The sequence below is a fragment of the Aethalodelphis obliquidens genome, unplaced genomic scaffold, assembly GCF_003676395.1.
Source record: "Aethalodelphis obliquidens isolate GAN/ISIS:26980383/991018 unplaced genomic scaffold, ASM367639v1 scaffold101, whole genome shotgun sequence".
Lineage (NCBI taxonomy): Eukaryota > Metazoa > Chordata > Mammalia > Artiodactyla > Delphinidae > Aethalodelphis > Aethalodelphis obliquidens.
The window spans coordinates 216,569-233,578 of NW_020838045.1; the positions used below are offsets into that span (position 1 = coordinate 216,569).

The 17,010-nt window shown below is 36.9% G+C and overlaps 1 pseudogene; it reads left to right on the forward strand.

The window, feature by feature from the left end:
• The first annotated feature begins 3,047 nt into the window (after nt 1-3,047).
• LOC113614655 (ferritin light chain pseudogene) lies at nt 3,048-3,914 on the forward strand (annotated as a pseudogene).
• The last annotated feature ends 13,096 nt before the right edge of the window (nt 3,915-17,010 follow it).

The window sequence follows — 17,010 nt, forward strand, 5'->3', positions numbered from 1 at the left end:
ATATGTCAAAGCAGAGACCTGAGGGTGACAAGAAGGCAAAACCATTTAATATTAAAATTAATATTGGACTGCTGACTTCTGAAACTCTTCCTGAGAGTAAGAAAAATAAACCCCTAACTTGTTTAAATAAATGTCATTTCTGGACCTTGTTACCAGCACCTGAATATAGTTCCAATTGCTACAGTTCTAAAAGTCTTTCTTAATTCAAAATTATTGTGCATTGGAGTAACTGATTTAATATCTTGAGGCAGGAAAAACTAAATAATGAACTGGAAGACTTTGTTGCCAGAAAAGAAAGATGCCTTTAAAGCAGATCTACAGTAGGGCTAAAAGATCAAAGCTGTGCCCTATAAAAGCTCCCACTGGCCAAGTTGTGAAACACTGAAAAATCAAAAAGAGAGTAATAATTACAGTTATTTGGAACTTGTTTCATCTGTGAAAAGCCTTGGGTCCATAATGATACTTGCCAATGGAAAAGTTAATTTAAAATGTACACAAGGGCTTCCCTGGTGGCACAGTGGTTAAGAGTCCGCCTGCCGATGCAGGGGACACGGGTTCGTGCCCCGGTCCAGGAAGATCCCACATGCTGCGGAGCGGCTGGGCCCGTGAGCCATGGCCGCTGAGCCTGCGCGTCCGGAGCCTGTGCTCCGCAACAGGAGAGGCCACAACAGTAAGAGGCCCGCGTACCGCAAAAAAGAAAAAAAAAAAAATGTACACAAGTTAATTATAAATATAAAAGAAGATGACTAACAGAAGAATATGCTTAAATACAATGGCAACCTATTCAGAATTTCTTAGTTTTAAAATTTTCTTTTCATTTTAGTTATGGCTTGCTACATAGATTGTATCTCCATTAAGTAAGGAAAACTGGCTATTAGGAACTGTAGGAAAGATACATAATTCTCTGAAGTTAGGCACTGTATTAAAATCAGGACAAATAAGCAGCACTGGTGTTCTGACACAACGACCTGTCAAATGAGGGTACAGCGATGAGTTCCAAGATGATAAGTTAGCTGAAAATCCAGAGACAGGAACTGATCACATAGACACAATGTGTGCTTTTCTTGGAGCAGATACATTTAGATAAACTAATATCTAATAATAAATTCCTGTAAGGTATTATGAAGTAACTTCTAAACTGAGGAAGAATACTCTCAGATCAAAACTTGTTGGGCATGTAAGTAGAGGGAGACACACAATCTGAGATCAGGTGTGGATTGGGAAATTCCAATTGAATTAGCAATGAATATTAACTCTACAAGGGACCCAGCCAGTAAATTTTGGCTTAGGTGTGAATCCCTTTCAAAGATAAAATTATAGTCCATGTCTTGGCCAGAATTAGCAACTGTGGTTGATCTGACATTGCACTGTTTCTCTTGGGGATCTACTAGTATTTCTGTAATCTCAAATAGAATTACACATGTATAGAATTAATAAAGAAATAGGACAAGTCTTCAATGTTGATAGTTTAATATTGGTTTCAGTGTATAAATAGTAATAAGTTTTATTATCATAGTAGAAACTTATATATGATGAATGTATTAGAAAATTGAGAATCTTTGACATACTGGACTTACTGTATAGATACATTTAAGAGTATGTGACTAAGTCTGTAATCAACATTTAAATGTGTAGCAATACTTAGTGTATTTATTTTAATATTATTTGTGCCAGAATATTTAAATATTTTTAATCAATTCATGGAAATATAACTTTATTGAGTATCAGAAAATAGTGGTAAATATTCCTCTCCATACACAAATGACCTTCTGTTAGCAACATTCCCTGCAACACTGTGTAAGGCCCATAATATTCTCTAAAGGCCAAACTCCATAAGAAATGATCACTTCCAGAACAATGTACACACAGAATTACTAGTTAGTAGCCATTCATATTCAAATTTGAAATAATGATGATGAAACCAGCATCAGTTGTACAAATAACACACACTCAAAACAAAGGAAAACTACACCATGAAAAAAAGCATTCTAAAAAGTATTTTCATCATCTTAAAGAAATAAGTGGTAGGGACCTACAAGATGGTGGAGGAGGAAGACATGGAGATCACCTTCCTCCCCACAAATACATCAAAAATACTCCTACAAGTGGAACAACTCCTACAGAACACCTATGGAACACTGGCAGAAGACCTCAGACCTCCCAAAAGGCAAGAAACTCCCCACGTACGTGGGTAAAGCAAAAGAAGAAAGAAAACACAGAAACAAAAGAAGAGGGATGGGACCTGCACCAGTGGGAGGGAGCTGTGAAGGAGGAAAGGTCTCCACACACTAGGAAGCCCCTTCACCGGTGAGACCGTGGGCTCCAGGAAGCCAAGGAAGAATAAAAAACAATTTAGAGATTAAAGACAAATTAGAATCAACACAAATGGAAGAGGCACTTGAATGAAAACCTAATGAATAACGTGGCTAGCAGGCATGAGATTATTACCAAAACAAAACTGAAAAGATCAGACCTGAAGAATAATAAAGGATCATCAAAATGATAAATATGGAATAAAAATTAAACTTAAAAAGTATTTAAATGTAAAACAGAAGTTTTCAATGATATAAAGATTTTAATACGTACACCAAAAGGGCACATTGTCTCTAGACAAACTGAAATGAAATCCTTAATGCCAAGGCATATTGTGGTAAACCACTGAACATTAAATGTATTAAAACTATATAAATGGACATTGGCAGAGGCAGAGCAAGTCGTGTAGAAGGTGATGGAAAGTACAGTTGACTCTTGAAAAATGGGGGCGGGTTAGGGGCAACCTCCCATCGTTGACCACCCCACCTCCCCAGTCAAAAATCCACCTATAACTTTATGATCAGCCTTCCATATACTGGTTCTGCATCCTTGGGTTCAACCAACTGCGGATGGGGTATTACCGTATTTCTTGAAAACCATCTTCATGTAAGTGGTCCCGTGCAGTTCAAACTCATGTTGTTCAAGGGTCAACTGTACATTGACTTCAGCCTTCTACCCATCAACATTCAACTGAAGATTATGCAGCAACGTTATGCCATCGTGAGGGAGAAACCATGTTTCAAGAATTTTATACCCAGCTAAGTTTTTCTTCAAGTGAAAAGACAACAGAAAAGGCAAGCAGTGCGCTGGGCAGTCCCGCGGCTCCGTCTCCTGCTACAACAGTGTTTGGACAGAACAGACCCAGGGGCGCCCCTCGCTACCGCCTCCGACCACCTCCAACCTGTGTTCCACTCGCAACCTTCAGAACTAGCCGCTCAGCTGTCCTCGGCCACCGGGACCACCAACACCATATTTTGAGCTTAACTCCGTATGACCGATCCACCACGAGCTCCCAGATTCGTCAGAATGATTCCGCCAAGGTGGAGGCCGCTGTCAACCGCCTGGTCAACATGCATCTGCCGGCCTCCCGCACCTACCTCTCTCTGCGCTCCTATTTCCACCGCCACGACGCGGCTCTGGAGGGCCTGGGCCACTTTTTCCGCGAAGTGCCTGAGGGAAGCACGAGGGCGCCCAGCACCTCTTGAATATGCAAAAACAGCGCGGCAGCCGCGCCCTCTTCCAGGACGTGCAGAAGCGTCTCAGGATGAGTGGGGTGAAACCCAGGACGCTGTGGAAGCCGTCGTGCTCGTGGATGAGAACCTGAACCAGACCCTTGTGGACCTGCACGCCCTGGGCTCTGCCCGTGCAGACCCCCCCACTTCTGTGACTTCCCAGAGAGCCGCCTCCTAGATGAGCAGGTGAAACTCATCCAGACAATGCGCGACCACCTGACCAACCTCCGCAGGCCGGCTGGTCCCCAGGGGGGGCTGGGCGAGTCCCTCGTGGAAAGGCTCAGAAAGGCTCGCCCTCCAGCACGAGTAGGAGCGTCCGGAGCCCAGCGGCCTTTGAGGAGCCCCTCTGGTGTCAGGGCTTCTGCCTAAACCCCACTCTGCAGCCACTAAGCAGCTTTTAACCACCCTGGAGCTCTCTCCCAAGCCTTGGACCAAATGGAAACAATAAAACTTTTTGCAGCAATAAAAGAAAGAAAAGAAAGTACTCTAAGGCATATAATGCCCAGATAATACAGCTTCCCTCTTATAGGTTAAACTCACAAATACTATCTGATCATGAAATACAACTAATTAGTTGTGTGATTTAAAATAAAGAAATTAGGAATGACGCAAACGATGATAAGCAATGAATCAATTTAAATTTACTGAATTGATTCTATTGTAAGTTTAGAGTTTGAAAACAGTACATAAATGTGATAAAACTTGACAACAGTAAAATTATTATAAGTGAATAAAAGCTGAGGATGGAGAAGGTAAAGTTGGAATAAGTGGCTGAGTGCCAATTTTCTCAAATTTCCCAGAAAGGTGTCAAAATGTATCACGTAGATTTGAAACGTAAACATGTATTGACACCAAAATGGCTCCAAATTCTTTGTTTTTCAAAGTCTATTTTTACATTTAGTCGTATCACTTAGATTTTTCAAATAAACATTTATGTGAAGTGCTGCTATTCCACGTTTCCCTTCAGTTTATTTTGTTTTCACAAAAGTAAATTACTTTCTAATTTAAAAAGAGCACATAGAGTATGATTCTATTTTTGTAAAATGAGTAGAATTTTTGAGTCTTTGAATTTTTATGAATGAACATGTTTCCATTTTTAATAAACCATACTGTCATTATTTTTTATTAAAGGTACTTTAAAACATTTACATTTACAGATGTCTTGTAAGGACTACCAGACACCAAGGAGACACAAATAAAATGACAGGGTTGGATATGGCGAATCATAGTGTATCGTTTGTAATTTAGAAGCCTGCATTAGGAATCACATTATACTAATGGAGACCTCACCAATATTCGTCACTCTTTCATATTGCATTCACATAGATCAGACCTAACTGATTCTTAAGGAATAAGTGAGCAGTTGTGCTCTGCAACCACCAAGCTTCCAATTAAGGAAGTCCAATTAAAAGCTCATTTCTGTAATTGAGCAGAGATGTAACCAAGCTTAAAGAGAAGCAGACGAACAAGATGCATGCAGTTTATTTAGGGGAATGGGCATAATGATTCTGAACTTTAATAATTTTAAAATGATATCTATGTTTCCATAAAGTGCATTAAATTTCTCCTCTGTTGTCTTTAAGATCAATAGCTAAAATAAAACCACCATGCCAGCATATTGGGAACAACTAAAATTCAAAATATGAATAAGGTTTAGAAGCATGCAGGTTTACAGACCAAAAACAGTCTTTTAAGCTCCTTGCTTCCAAAATGGTTATAAAGCACACATGCACAGGAAAGGTGTATGTTACCTTCATGCTCCACAGATTAGGATATCCAAACCCTAAACAAATGTAGAATTTTCTAGCGCTCCTTAGTGAGAAATCACTGTTACTGTTTATTTAACTGAATTCTACATCTTTACTGAAGTTACCTTTCAATTTTTTTTAAAAAAAAAACTGGTTTGATTTTGACGGAAACTGTAATATGCTTAATTTACTGAAAAGGTTATATTTCTTAATAACACAATTGAAATCAATGCTATCAGGGGGACAGTAGTATTCATTTTGCCACAATATTGTGGGAATGAAACTAAACACATCTAGCGTATTTATATACCAAGTAATATTCTGCATATTATTTCTTATAAACCTTTCAATAAAAAAGCTCATATTGTCTTTCTAGTGAAAATTGGAAATGTTTATCCAAACTAAATCAACAAACAAAATCTATTAAGCTTATTTTGTTTTAAGATATTATTGTGCTACCTTACACAACCAAGAATAGGAAATACAAATTACATACTATACTTTTGAAATGCAAAGTCTGACTCCTTAAGGAAGTGTTTTAAATTATTGCATGCTAATTTCAAAGGGACATTTTTCCCCAAATTTTTATATTTATAATTAATCAAAATACTTCAATCATTTTTTGTTTGGGGGAAGGGAGTTCAAAATGTGTAGAAAAAATATATTACTTCCTTTCCCTAAATCCTAAAAGTAGTTATTTGTATATCCAGTCCAGTTAGAAAAATCAGTAGATAGTAATACTTCAGAAGTGCTGGTTTAGAGCTTCATGAAAATTCCCCTAATAAAAGTCACATTCTCTGTGGTCTAACATCTTATCCTTATAATTAATCTTCACCTTCAACCCAGAGCATGAAAAGATTATATAGACATCTGTCCTGTTTTCTTTATCTCTACTGCTACAAAATATTTTAAAATTACATCTGTTTGTCATAGTTCCAGTGTGAAAAACTTAAATTTCCACAGATGAACTTAAATTGCTTCAATGGCACTACAAAAAACTAAGAATTAATAAAGTGCAAAATAGAAATAAATTGTTTCTTTGCTCCCTCACTAAAACCTTTAAGGTTTGGTGTTGAAAGCTTTATAAATTTATGCTCTGGACAAAAGAAAATTAAGAAAGGGTATTGTGGAATTCTAAGTAATGTTTATTCTTAATTGCTTGTTATACAAGCCAATGGTAGACATATATCTTACCAGAAATGTCATAAAGCATAATTTCATTACTATTTTCATATATGTGAAAGCAACTAAGGGAGGAGAAAAGTACGGTTGATTCTTGCCAAATAAGTTTAAGGGTATGGTAAATAAATGGGAAATTATAAATATATTGGATTTTTTCTCTGACTTCTGTATACATTTAGTTGCAGAATGAAAAATTAAGATTCAAAATTTTCATAACATTTCACAGTGGGAAAGCAAGAAGTATGTGTTGAATGAAGTAATGAACATAAAGCGAGTAGATGTAAGAAATTTTAATTTTATAATATTCATATGGAATATTCTGCTGGGCATTGTACAAACTCAGCACATTATCACAAATTTTCAGCCTAGATGATTATTCTTAAGGATGCTCTCCATCTGCCTTTCTAATGTTCTCAACCCTGTTCTCCCTCCTTTTCTTTCAATACTCTTCAGCATCCTGGCCTTAAAACAACTGGCAAACCCTGACTTAACCTTCGCTTCAGTGAACGTCCTGGTCTTTCTCAACTACACTGTTTTTTCTCTTTAGCTCAGTGTGGAATTCTAAATTAACCTTTTGACACATACTGTCTCTATAGTCACTTTCCCAACCGAATTGGACCCACCCTCTTGGGGAGTTCTTGGGTATACACCAATTTTATATATTATATTATAATATAGTATAATATAATATGTAATCAAAATGTTGACCAAAGATCGTTCTTAAAAAATTGAAATAGTATTCATCTCACTTGGACTATAACGGCAATAGCACATGTAATACATTTTAGCAAGATGCCATCAAATAAAAAGTCTTAACTTCAATTTTACTAAAATAAAAAGGGCACCACTCTATAAGAGCAACTTTTACTGGGTTCATACAGTGTTGTAAATTTCTGAACTATTTCTTGTTTGTAATGCATCCCTTTGTAAAAATTCCCTGTAAAAAGGAATATCTGCTTTTTATTTTAGCTAATCTCACATATAGATGAATATCTGTTGAGGTGATAAAGTCAAGGTGTCTCAATTCCTTGACTGTTGTTTAACCTCAAATCATATTTAAATGAAGAAGGTATTGACATGTGCTGTTTATCCAACTATCAGGTCATGATAAGCAGAGAGATGCAACACACAGTTTCTCCTCAAGGAGAGACTCGTTGCCCCATTTACTCTCAGCTCCTTTAGGTATCATTTCAGCTGCCTTACTCAAGGTCATGCCTCTCAGGCAGCCCAGATCCAATGACTGCTTAAGATGGGAGTAGAAACGCCAAGTCTTTTGATCCCATGAGGGACAATTCTGAAGGACCAGTCTTATTCCAGACCTTCCCCCATAGGATGGACTGAGACTCCTGATGGGCCTGCCTCAAAACTGACTTCTCCCTCCTCCCACTTCTGCTTTCTTCTCCTCCCTTCCCCTGCTTTTGAACCCAGTGACACTCCAGCATAAAAAACCTGCAAACTAAACTGTGTTTCAGAGTTGGCTTCCCAGGGAACCCAACCTATGATACATCTATTCACAGTGTGCTGTACAAGTAATGTAACTTGTTTTTTAAATCTACTACATTGCAGCTGAGTACCTGTAAATAATTGTATAGGCATTTTTAAATGTCATAGACGTTCTCTGCAACTGACAAGACAGATATTTTCTAAAAATAACTTGAGCAAAGACTTCAACTGATGTCTTATGTAAAAAATTATCAGATTGCTCTGATTAGGGTACTATGTAATAATAGTGTAGTCGAACTGCTTTAGAAAACTAGTGCATTTAACCTCTAATAAATGAATAATCAGGGAACCTCTAGCCTGTAGTTCACAGTGGTAATTCAAAGACAAAAACTGAGGGATTCTAGGTTATGTGAATTGAAGTGAGGATTTTGAAGTATTTTGACCCAAACAACTATCATATATCTAATTACTGTTGGGTTTGCTCTTCACAAAATTTGCTAATTATTAAGAAATTATATATGTATTTTTCCAAGACAAATTTCTTCCCAAAATATTTAGAACTCCTTGCTATTCAGCAGGAAACTTTTAAAGGAAATAGACTTTAACAGTAAGCTTCCCACAAATTACAGTGACTTCTGCTTACCAGACATGTAAATAGCTTGAAAGTCATAAACTCCCATCCTCACAAAAAGCTGAACAAACTGAAAATCAACAACTTATCTGAGATCCATTAGAGAACTGAGGTCACAGGGCAATCCACTGGTCCAAAAAGAGAGATGAAACAGAGAACCTGAGCTTCCCAGGAGCAGAAGCCACAGCCGGAGATTTGTAGGAACACTTAAAGGGTAATTGAATAATTGTGGACTGAGTGTGTACTAATTTGAGAGAGAAAAACTCCTGTGGGCCTGTCCTTAGTGGGGGCTTCTACACTTTTACCAGCAGATATTGAATTTTACCACCATGTTATCTGAGTGAAGATTAGATAAAAATCTCATGCATCCATGAGTTGGAAAAAAGTAGGAAGGGAAAAGTAACCACTTTGAATAAAAGCTATAGCGTTTGCTCTCATTGACAGAAGACTGTCCTCAAGGGAAATGCTTTTACCAGAGCCTAACCAATGTGAGTGTTAACAAAGCCTAACTCGGGTAGGGGAAGAGACATATCGAACTCCAGGCCCCTCTAGCCTTCCATGTGGGGGAAGGGAAAAACCCAAATCCAGTCCATTCTAGCCATCCTGTAATGTTTGAAAAAGCTGAGAAGTACGTGTGAATGTCACAGTCCAGGGCCACAGGCCCCCTAAAACACTGAGACCTAACACAGGACTATAGAACACTTCCCCTCTGCCCCCTTACTTACCACCACATCAACAGGGCTCCTGAATAAGTAAGAACTCTCTAGGATAATTTAAATACAACAGGGGAGACCAAAACAAGGACACCAGAGAAAATTTTTGCCTCTGACACCAACATTATAGCAAACAATAAACACAGCCTAACACACAGCCAGATGAACATAAAACCTCACACAAAAGACCTATTTACCTTAGTTCTTTTTGCCCACCACATTACATCTTTCAACAACAAGAGCAAAGCACGGCAAAAGGTGAAAAACACAGTGTGAAGAAACAAACCAAGAATCAGAAGCAGACTCAGATATAGCAGAGATGCTGGAATTATCAGACTGGAAATCTAAAATAAAAAGAAATGAAACTGAGCTATTTGTAATGAGGTGGATGGACCTAGAGTCTGTCATACAGAGTGAAGTAAGTCAGAAAGAGAAAGACAAATACCGTATGCTAACACATATATATGGAATTTAAGAAAAAAAAAGTGTCATGAAGAACCTAGGGGTAAGACAGGAATAAAGACACAGACCTACTGGAGAACGGACTTGGGGATATGGGGAGGGGAAGGGGTGAGCTGTGATGGGGTGAGAGAGTGGCATGGACATGTATACACTACCAAACGTAAAACAGCTAGTGGGAAGCAGCCGCATAGCACAGGGAGATCAGCTCTGTGCTTTGTGACCACCTAGAGGGGTGGGATTGGCAGGGTGGGAGGGAGGGAGACGCAAGAGGGAAGAGATATGGGAACATATGTATATGTATACTGATTCACTTTGTTATAAAGCAGAAACTAACACACCATTGTAAAGCAATTATACCCCAATAAAGACGTAAAAAAAAATATATATATATATATATATATATATAAAATAACTAAGTCTAATATACTAGGGGCTCCAATGGAAAAAGTGGACAACATGCAAGAACGGGCAATGTAAGCAGAGAGATGGAAATGTTAGGGAACCGCTGACCGAAACCACCCTCCCTGGCCAGACAAGATAATAACCACTTGCATGAGTTCTCTTACAACAGGAGGTCCTCGTAAGGTATGCAGAACTAACAAGCTACCGCCAACTGGAAGAATTCGGGAAAGGTCAAAAGGAGAGAGGAGATGCCAGTCCATATGTCCTACCAACATCCCAGAATCCTTCTCGCTGGAATCCATCTCGGCTGAGCCATGCAAGTGCCACCAGGAAGGACCGTGAGTCAGAGTGATTGGCCAGACACAACCCGGAAACTAACCGCATTACTATAAAACCCGAGACTGCGAGCCACGTGGCAGAGCAGTTCTCCTGGGTTCCCTTACCCTTCTGCTCTCCTCCCAGGTCCCCCTTCCCAATAAAGTCTCTTGCTTTGCCAGCACGTTCATCTCCTCGGACAATTCATTTCCGAGTGTTAGACAAGAGCTCATTCTCAGGCCCTGGAAGGGGTCCCCTTTTCTGCAAGAAACACTCTAAGAAAGAATCAAAAGGAAATGCTAGAAATCAAAACCACTTAAATAAAAAATGAATGCCTTTGATGGGCTGATCAGTAAACTGAACACAGCTAAAGAAAGAAAAAATGAGCTTTAGAGGAAGCCAATAAGAACTTCCAAAACTGAAAAGCAAAGAGAAGAAATGGAACAGATAACCAAGGACTGTGGGATAATTACAGAAGGTATAACATACCTGGAATGGGAATACCAGAAGAAGAAGAAAGAAAGGAACAGAGTTTCTGTTTGGGATGATGAAAAAAAATTTTGAGATAGGAGTGATATAATTAATGTCACTGAATTATAAACTTAAAATGCTTAAAAAATAACCAATTTTACATTCTTTGTATTTTACTACAATTAAGAAAAACAGTAAAGGAGTAATAAAGGCTTACACAGACAAACATAAATTAAGAGAAAATTTGTTGCCAGTAGACTTGCCTTGCAAGAAATTTTAAAGAAGTTCTTCAGAGAGAAGGAAAGTGATATATGTCAGAGACTTAGAGCATTAGAGAAGGGATAAATGAAAGTAAAATAAAATCTTTTATTTTTCTTATTCTTAATTGATCTAATAGATAATAGTTTGCTCAAAATAATAATAACAACAATGTATTCAGTGACTATAGGTTAAAGATAAGTGGAATGAGTGACAACAGTGTTACAAGGATGAGAGAGACGAATTCGGGATATATTGTTATAAGGTACCCACACTATCTATGAAGCAGTATAATGTTATTTGAACATAGACTTATATTAGTTGTATATTGCCAACTCCAAGGCAAACACTAAAATAAAAAAAAGAATAATTGATATGCTAAGAGGAGAGAAAATGAAATTATGTAAAATGCTCAATTAAAGCCAAAGAAGGAAGAAAAAGAAAGGCAAAAAAATAAAAATAAAAAAAGAGACAAATGAAGAAAAAGGGCAACAGATACAAAAACAGTTAAAATGTCATTGATATTAATCCAACTCTATCAATAATTAATTTAAATATGAATAGTCTAAATACACCAATTAAAAGATACAGACTATCTGAATGGATAAGAATACAAGACCCAACTGCACATCATTCACAAGAAAGTTACTGTAAATGTAAAGACACAGATTGATTAAAAAAAGAAAGAAAGAAAAGTAAAGGGATGGAGAAATATGTACCATGCTGACACTAATCAAAAGAAAGTTGATTAGGTGTGTTAATTTCAGATAAAGCCAACTTCAGAGCAAGAAAAATGATATGGAATAAAGAGGGACATCACATAATGATAAAGGGGACAATTTTCCAAGAAGACATAACAATCCCATAAACTGTGGTTACTAGATCAGTCTTGTAGCTCAATGTTATGTCATACTAAGCCCCAGAATCTGATTAATTGTATTCAGTGTGTCCCAGCAGTGGAGAGAGGCTATGTTAAAAATCTCCTCTTTTAGGTATAGACATAAAATTATTTAATGATGAACATTCAGAACACTCATCTTCCATTTTAAAACATTCTGGTGCACTACTTTTAACAAATATTTTTGACCCACACCTCCACGACTGACAGAACACCCTCTATTAACAGCTAGGCTAGCCAGGTTTATGAAACACCATTTGGCCTATTTCAGAAAATGTAGATTATTAGTAAGTATGTTTAAAGTCAATGCTACCGAGTTTGCTTCTGTACCCACATGTAGAGTACACTGCCATTATTCAGTCTGCTCTAAACCTTCTCTTTTTGTGTCCTAACATCATCTCCACCTAAGAGAATAAAACCCTAACTAGGTTCTGGTACCAATTCCAATGTCAGGGAGGGTAACCTGCAACAACAAGCAACTCTTGGGACATCAGCTGGGTATCCTACAATTCAACTCAGTTCTGACACTATCTACCCAGAAATGATGTCCGATTCCACAGGTTAAGGATTCTGTCCCACAAGACACCACAGCTCCACCCTGCCCTTCCCCATCACCACCCTGGCTGACTTCCAACACCAGTCACAAGGCCAGGTTGTTACCTGTGCTTCTAACCAACTGGCTATAAATCAGAGAGGTTCCTAAGATGCCCTCAAGGGGTTCAATTAATTTGCTAGAGCAGTTCACAGAATTCAGAGAAACATTTTACTTAATAGGTCACTGATTTATTATAAAAGGATATAATTTAGGAACATCTAGATGGAAGAGATGCATAGGGCAAGGTATGCAGACAGGGCATGGAGCTCCCATGCCCTCTCCAGCCTATCACTCCCCCCCACCCTCCCAATCTCTACAGGTTCACCAACCAGGAAACTCTCCAAACCCAGTCCTTTTGGGTTTTGGTGGAGGTTTCATTACTTAGGCATGATTAATTAAACCATTGGTCATTGGCAATTTATTCAACCCCCAGCTTCCCCCCTCTCCTCCCCACACTACCCCTTCCCCCTCTCCCGAGGCTGGGGGGTGGGACTGAAAGTTCCAACCTTCTAATCACTCGGTTAGTTCCCCTGGCAAACACCCACCAACCTTAGGTGGGTCCAAAAGTCACCTCATTAACATAAAAAAGACACCTCAATTACTCTCACCATTTAGGAAATTCCAAGAGTTTTAGGAGCTCTGTGTCAGAAACAGGGATGAAGACCAAATATATATTTCTTACTTAAGTCACAAAGTTCTTTTGCCTAAGTTTATTGGGACCAACACTGCACACCTAACAACAATCTTAAGAAACTGAAAATGATCAAAATCACCACCAAATAACAAAGCTCAGTGAAACCAGACTGCCTGCCTTACTTATATGATTTGGGGCAGGTAATTTAATTTTGAGGATCCTTGTTTTCCTTGTGAGAAAAATGCAAAAAATAAAGGGTTATTGTTATAAGGATTAAAGGATATAGTGTAGCTAGTTGCTTAGGATACACAATAAATTTTGAATAAAGATTAAGTCTATAAAATGCAAATCAAAAACAGATATTTGGGGCTATAGAAGTATATTTACTTTGCTCAAATTCTTTTTCATACAAACTAAGAGTTCAACATTTATTAATAGCAAGTATATGTCAGGCATTGGGCTGGTTTGGAGAAAAAAATATATGGTAGAAGTTGGCCAGCTGTTCAAAAATAATCCAAGTTCTTTTTTTTCCACAAACCCCTGGAGTTAAGTTTCAGTCACCTGGGAGTTCAGGCCTATAGAGTGTGAGCAGATTTGATATGTGGCGCTTGCAGTCCTGACAATTTGCTACCCCCTATGTCTGTTACGTTTTGCCTCTAGGCTTGCTGCAGAAGGCTCACAGGAGAACTCCAAGGCTCTAGAAGTGGTGCATCCACTGAATGAATGGAAAATCTCATTCTGAATCCCTCTTTTGAAAAGCTTTCCACCAAACAGCCAATTTATCTGTGACAAAAGAAGAGATACAACTCCATGTGGTAAGCCGCTGAGATCTGGGGGTTGTTGGTTATAACAGAAAATCCCACTTTGAATGAGACAAAAATAAGGCATGGCATCTTTACTTGAGGTCCTTACTATTTTAATGGTAGAGAGAACATACACATACATTTTATCATTACTTGTTCTTATCTTCCTTCCCCATAAGAGAATTTCTTACTTCTGGAAACAGACATAAACACTTCTGTTTTGCTTTTTAAATTAAACTATCAGTTTTTTTTCTTTTCTGACTGTTGTAAGATACTTGAGCCATATCCTACATCCTTAGTACCTAGTACAGTCCTAGGGCCTGACAGGGACTTAATAAATATTTGATGAACAAATGAATGAGTGAATTCCACGTGGAATCTAAATCTATCAAACAAGTAAGCATGTAACAAATCCTCCTTAGAATGACAGTGATGTGGTAACATTTAAAAGACATTTCATTTTGTGAAATTTCCAAATTCTTACGTTGCAAGAATGCTTATTTCCTTAAAATTTAACATGTGTGACAATATAAAATTCAGGTATTTTTCCTGTTGTCATTGTTACTTTCATCTCATTGAAATGTAATATTAAAAAATATACCTCAAGTTCTACATACAGAGGAAGCAGATAAAAAATGATAAATGAGTTATTTTATAAAGAAGGAAACATATTTCAATACAGAACATATAACTATGATTCGATTATTCCTAGAGGTATAAATGAATTGATTTTATATTCCAGTGTAGAGGAGCAAAATTTGCCACACCAAAATATGTCCATTTGACATGTGGATTAATTTATGCTGATTATTTTTAAGAAACAGAAGAATCAGGAAGGTTTTCTTGTTACCTCTCCCTTAACTGCCTAAAGAATTTAGATACAGGACCTGTTCCCCTGTCACCAGAGATATCTACAAAGAATACATGGTAGGTGTGGTGCAGGAAACCTACAGGGCCTACAGATCAGAGTCCACTCAGTGTCCCATTGTCTCTGCCTGGCCCAGCAAACACTGGTTTACAAAACCTTTGCTTTTCCATCTCCATGTGAATTGCCTTCCTCATCTGTGAAGTCCCAAACCACTACCCCCAATATCCTCTTTTATCTTTAGCTGAAGATGCTATTTAAGGTGAAGGTCTCAGCCATTTTGGCAAGTTACTCAGTCTTCCTGGGTCTCTCCCATGTATACATGTTATTAAACTTTTGTTTGACTTTCTCCTGTTAATCTGTCTCATATTAATTTAATTTTTAGACCAGCCATAAGAACCTAGAAGGGCACAAAAAAATTTCTTTCTCCCCAATACCAGGTATAAATTCCAACAATTTATCAAAAGACAAAATAAATAGCTTGATATAAAATAACATTCCTAAATTTATGCTTCCCTCATTACTTATTTTAAACTGTTACTTCAGTAACTATACACAATTATATGCAATCATCTTTGTTTTTTTAAATAAACTAATTGTGGTATTATTTGCTTAGGTATTGCAGGAAATTTTCTCCTATTTCCTTCCGGTGTTTACTAAATATTAGCAAGCATAAAAGAAAAAAACCTACACACTTGCATTCTTCCTCATTTCATCCATTTTTAAGAAAAAGAAATCTGATAAACTTAACAGAATTTATTAGCAAATATTTTATCTATTCACATCATAAACTTGATTGTTCAATTAATGAAACATAGATGTATAGAGTAAAATATCAGGAATTCCATGACAAACCAAAGAGAACATGAAGTGATTGGTCATGATCACGACACAAAAACCAATGAGTTCACCAATGGCTGGAATCAAAAATGCCATTTTGAAAGGCTATAAAGTATGTAAAGGACTATTTTTCATTATAAATAGTTTCCTGCAATTCATATAGGGAATTAAAGTATGAATGAAGATATTTTCATTAAATAAAGATATTTTAGTTAAAATATTTTAGTTAGAAGACAGTTTAGTCTCAATTTCATATTGATTTGGGGTTGAATAGGTTTATTTAAAGAGTTTCCATATAATTAATTTACTATGTTTCTTTATATTTTTGTTAATTTTAACTGAATAATTTCTAAATAATGTTAACTGTTAAGTTTATATATTCTCAGTTTTACTGTGTTTCAAATGTCTGAAATTGAATAAACACAATGATAGATTTTCTTATAAACACAAATAATAAGTGAAAGTCTATATACCTCAGTTTTCTCATATGTAAAATGGGGCATTATTGATTCATAAATTGATTGAGAGAATTAAATAAAATGTGTGTAAAACAATTAACACAGTATCTGGCATATGGTAAGTGTTTAATAATATTTTAATAAGTGTTAGTAATTATGATTTCATTTCAGTTGCAATTGCAAATTGAAGAAAATTGAGGAAAGGTACTATAAGATTCAAACAAAAACAAATTATATATAATGAGGTAAAGGAGATTCACATGCTAGATACTTAAAAATTCAAACTATGTCTCCTTCCTCTCATTCCTCAAGTTTGGAGTGGAGTTATCATTAGTTTCAAACTAATGATCATCAAGAATTAAATACACTGCTCTCCTGTGAATATAAATCTTTGAAAACCTTGGTTTTTCTCTGCAACTCTGTTCAAGAATTTGATTTAAACTTTAGATGACACGAAAGAGAGACTATTGAAATGATGTCTGAAATTAAGTTATACAAAATATTGCTGTTAGATAGAGTTTGTACGGAGTTTGAGAGAGTATTCTCCCTGAAACAATGAGACAAGGGTAAAATATTTGGAGACAAGAAATGCTTCCTCCACGTATGTATTTTTCCTACTGCAAGGAATCTAAATTGGTAGAATCTGTAGCTCAGGTGCTGCTTTCTGCGTGAAGAGTGTGTTATCAAGGCAAATGTGAAACCCAGTTTAGAGTTCTTTTCCATTACATATTTACAAATACAGCACTC